Consider the following 4,927-nt stretch of genomic DNA (forward strand, 5'->3'; position numbering starts at 1 on the left):
CCAACAAGATGAAGTCCTAGCAAGGACTTAGCACTAGGAGACAGCCAAGGACTGCAGGCGGTTTCTGACCGGGGCTTGTATCCTGACTGACCAAGCGGTAAGGGAGCCTCCACAGATGTGGGAATTATTTAGGTCTAGGTCTTATTTCTAAAAGTTTTGAAGGCACCCAGCTGCCTGCAGCTAAGTCACTGGTTGGTTTTGGGGAGAGTATTTTGATATTTTAGGTAGGAACAAAATGAAGTGGAGAATTCATAGGTATCTCTGGGAAAAGTAAATGCAGAGCTTATTTTATTGTACCGGAAAGTCTCGTTCACTAACTATCGATTATTCTTTGAGTGAGCCGACAAACACAATGTTATTTATGGGACGTGAAATCTCTATTTATTAGCTGTTTAATCCCAGCAAAAAATGAAAACTAGTAACAGTCCACAAGTCCCCAGCAATGGAGTTAGCACATGGAATCAGCTTTATTCTTTCCTCCTTTGCCCATCCTCCCTGTTATTTGTCTCTTGTTAGCCCATGCTAGGAGGGAGAAAGTGGGGCTGCATACACCCAACCAAAAGAAATGACATCGCAGTCCATGACAAAAGAAACGGCCAGAAGAAATATAGGAAAGCACTCGCTCAAGGAGCCTATGTTAAGTCCAAGTTACACGTTGGGCGTCTCTTAAAACTAAAAACAATGGTTGACCCGAGAGCCAGGAAACGCATTTCCAAGTTGCAATCACTTCTGCATATGCATGTTTTTGTATGACCATTTTGGAGCATGATGTTTCAGCTGTCCCGGATTCTTTCTTGCTGTCCCTTTCTCTTTTCTGCTGGACTCTGAGTCAAGACACCAGTCCTCCTGGCTTTGCAGAGCAGATGTTCCCCAGAACGTTGTGTGGAAGGATGTGATGACTGCAGAGGTTTCCCATTCTGTTCCTCGGACAGGACCTGCAAGAAATCGTGCCTGGGCTTGGAGACCCATTGATCTTCAGCACTTCCCTGTGGTACTTTTGCAGTGATCTTTTGGTAGTGCCAATGCTCCTGTTGCTATGGCATTGCTCTCCTGTGCCAGGGAAAAGCACTAATTAGTATTTTTCCTTCCTCCAAGAGTCTGGTAGAGGGGACAGACAGAGCCGCTCATGCCCCATAGCTTCCCTGCCTGCTACCGGCCTCCTTGTTATGGATGTGAAAAGGCCATCACAGGAAGACGACTGAGAGGTTTGTTGCAAGAACTGATACCTTCCCTTGCCAGATCACTTCTGAAAATCCCTCCAAGGTAATTTTTTTTTTGCAGCTGCACAGACAAAGACTGAGGAAGCAGCATTTAGAGAAATAACCTCTCCATCTGCACTAGGAATGGTGTTGTAGCTATGATGATCTGCAGATAGAAAAGAGGCAAGAGTTGTAGGAAGAGGTGATAGATACATATATAAAAACATATATATAATGAAATAGTTAGAAAAAAACAGCTGAGCTTTGTGAACACAAACCTTTCCTTGTAATCTGTATGTGTGATTATCTGCTTTGTCATCTAAATGTGCAAACACCATAACGCTTTTAAATTTAACCAAAATAATTCTAAGCCTTATCTAAGACGACTGCATATGAAAGCAGTGAAAACGTTAATGCTAACAACATATTTTTTTGTTCTCTAAATTCCTATCCTTAATTTAATATAATACACTGCTGTTTTAAAGGGATATTAATATACTTTTCAAAGTGTTTGGGACTTTTACATAATTTAAAAAATATTTGCAGCTGTTTTGAATGTATCTGCAAGTACTGATAGACAAAAGGCATGGATATCCATAAGAACGTTGTCATAATACATTCCATATTAACGTAAGCAAAAAAGAATGTTTGCTCAGGAATACCAAAAAAGGTGATTGGAAGACCCACTTCTATGGCCTTAACATCTTCCTGCTAAACAAGTTACACTCCTTATTTTTTTGCTGCATTCTTACTTAATTCGTTACTTGCATCTGCCTTTTAGAATTAGCAGCTTTTTTGCATTTGGATCATCCACAGAGCTGAGATTGGGCCATTTGTTTTAGATTTCCAGAAATGATTTATTTGCACTGTAATGGGATGGAATCGTACAGTGTTTCCCATTTGTTTTCAGACTTAGTTCAGAGTATAGTTTAAGCTCTCATAGTATATCTGGGAGTGCTGATTCCACTCTCATGTCCAAGGCCCACAAATCTTTTCTTTCACGCTGTTTGCACCTTTCTCTCACTGCATAAAAATCGAGGTCCCAAGGTCAATATTACATTAGGGAAAAAAGGGGAGAGATTATCACAGAGGCTGAAAAGTTTTGCTCCTGGCTAAATCACTAAAGGATGGTGCACGTGTGTGTGTGTGTTGTAAGTAATGTGGTAAAGAGCAGGGCAAAATGCTTCTTGAGTACATTTCTTTTCCCCTCCATGCCCTGCATTATTTTAGAAGTCCTGACAGAGGATGGGATCTTACTTAGGCTTCGTTTAGTGCGTAGGTACAGCAGGAGAACCTCTTTGGAAGGGGATATCCCCTAAAGTTACTTTGTTTTCCTTCTTTTCCAGTCAATGGGATGCTAGATGGACGTAGAAGATAGCAGTCTTTTCCTATAATTGACAATTGCGGAAACCTAGAAAAATAGGGTAGATGGGACCTCATGGAGCTGTCTTGTCAACCCCTCTTCCCACAGTAGGATTGGCTATAAAAAGAGACTTCTGTTCCTTTTCATCTTCTGTTCTTCCAGCCTTTAAGTTAGAAAAAAAACAAACCCACAACAACAAACCAACAACCAATAATGTTGGGAAAAAAAAAAAAGGGAAGCAACAATTTTTTTATGACATACTGAAAGTTGCTTATGGCTGTGTTTGAGGGCACTTCTGCGTCCACGGTGCTTTATGGCAATTTTGATCAGTTGTTGCACTGATCTGGGCTTATAATGAATGGACTGTCCCTCTCGCCGTGATAATAGAACATGAGAGTATAAAAACTTTGAAGTGCAGGAGGCAGCTGAAAAGAAAACAATAAACTATGTATATGAGACTAGATTGTTGCTTGGTGATTAAGAGATGAGGACCCCGTAGGTCAGCTCCCTATAGGTACAAACAGATGTTTGCACTGTTTCACAGCTGCTAAATATGATATAAATCCAAAGAATTTCTCATGTTTTTATAAAGTAAAAAAAATACCCAGACAGCAAATTTTTGGTCATTCAGATACTCTTACCAAATGACATCTGGTTTCTGTACTGCTTATTTAAGCAATCCTTAAAAAAATGTTTGCCAAGGGGAATAACTCAAACCTTTTAGTTCTTCACCATATATAACTGTACAGTTTAGATTACAATGTAGCATGCAGAGTTTATTATAAGCAATGCAGTTCTTCATTTCTTTGCTAGCGAGTATTACTTTAAAGAAAATAGGATAAATATTATGTAATTAGTTCAGGGAAATTCATGTATAGTTACATTTCAGAGTACCCTAGTTTCAGATCCAAACGATGACAAAGAAAATGAATTGTTTCCATATGTTAGGAGATAGCCTGACAGTTATGAGCAGGGAGTTAAGGCATAAAAATGCAATGGGGCTCCCATTAAATGGAAAGAAACAAAAGCAGTAAGTGGAGAATTGTGATGTGAAGGTGCTCTGAAGGCACCGTAGCTGCTGTCAGGACCAAAAGAGAAGGAGAAATGGGTGGTATCACAAGTGGGAGATCAACAGCTCTTGTGCTTTCATTTGCTGATGTCTAATGAGATGTGAATTTCAGCTGAAGCTGTTGCTTTGTGCATGCCTACTTGGGCATTCATGAGGTCCTTCTGGATTCTCTGAGGTCTAAGAAAGGGTTGTGTCTATGCTGATGCCATTCCTTCAAGGCATGCACTAATGAGTCTGCCACTCCTACCTGGCCACCTACTATTGCAAAGCATATGGGAACTTAATACCCTCAAGACCTCTATCCCTCTGCCAAAATTGGTTGAAATTGGCTAATGGGCTCAAAAATTATTTTCTTTGGGACTGAGAGGGGACAGACAGACTCACTCTTAGGGAACATAATTGCCTACATCTCATGTCTGTTGGAAGCCAAGCTAAAAATCTCAGTATTAAGCTTATCATATGAATTATATATGCATGTATTTTACAGAGAAAGATTTATTGCCTTCAATATCTAGGCATTTTATGCTTTTGAAGTAATGCATACTTTGATCCAACAAATACTTACACTTTTAAGTCGCCCAGTGTACTGAGGGTTCAATAAGACTGCTTTCTTTGAGTAAAGATAAGTCCCAAAGAACTGAAGGACCATAACTAGCGTATGATCTATGTGTTTTCTCTATGGCCTCTTCTGCCTTTGGGACTTTACTGTTTCAAAGGATTAAGGCTATAAAGGGTGCATTGCCCATTAGCACCTTTGAGTGCTGGTCATTGCCCTATTCAATGGTCTCAGCCGGTGTGACTCAGTGACTTCCACCCTTTTTGAATTGGTGGATACGCAACTTTTTCCAGCTATTTTGAATCTAATGAGTATGCTTTTCTTCATTTCTTTTCACAGGCCTGCCTGTTAGTCTGCAGATGGAAATTTGCACGTCCACAGTGACCATTAAATTTCTCTGTATCTGTGGTCTTTCTTGAGATGCCTGGTAATCAACAGCTTTCTTCCGTCTCTTTGTCGAGCAATTCCAGTGTAACAATTATCATGAATCATCCATTTTGTATATATCTCAATGACTGGTTGGGCTTATTTTCACATGAATACACACATCCCATAGTACTGCTTGGTAGCTAGAAGCAAAATGTGGTCATATGTTCTGCAGTAATGACATGATTGCATTTTTGTCTGTATTTTTTCGCTCTTCTTGATTTGGTCTATCGCCACCATTGTGAGATGCGCCGGACTAATTGCCCATCAGATGACAGGAAAACGTGCAAGTCCTTGAAAGCGGAAGCTGGCTT

The 4,927-nt window shown here is 40.1% G+C and overlaps 1 long non-coding RNA gene across 1 annotated transcript; it reads left to right on the forward strand.

The window, feature by feature from the left end:
• Positions 1–828: 828 nt before the first annotated feature.
• On the forward strand, positions 829–4,622 carry LOC142409822 (uncharacterized). The gene is made up of 3 exons (XR_012775786.1): positions 829–991; positions 1,096–1,263; positions 4,527–4,622. It is a non-coding gene; the product is annotated as an uncharacterized LOC142409822 (long non-coding RNA).
• Positions 4,623–4,927: the final 305 nt, after the last annotated feature.

Source organism: Mycteria americana, chromosome 5, assembly GCF_035582795.1.
Source record: "Mycteria americana isolate JAX WOST 10 ecotype Jacksonville Zoo and Gardens chromosome 5, USCA_MyAme_1.0, whole genome shotgun sequence".
In the NCBI taxonomy this organism is placed as follows: Eukaryota; Metazoa; Chordata; class Aves; order Ciconiiformes; family Ciconiidae; genus Mycteria; species Mycteria americana.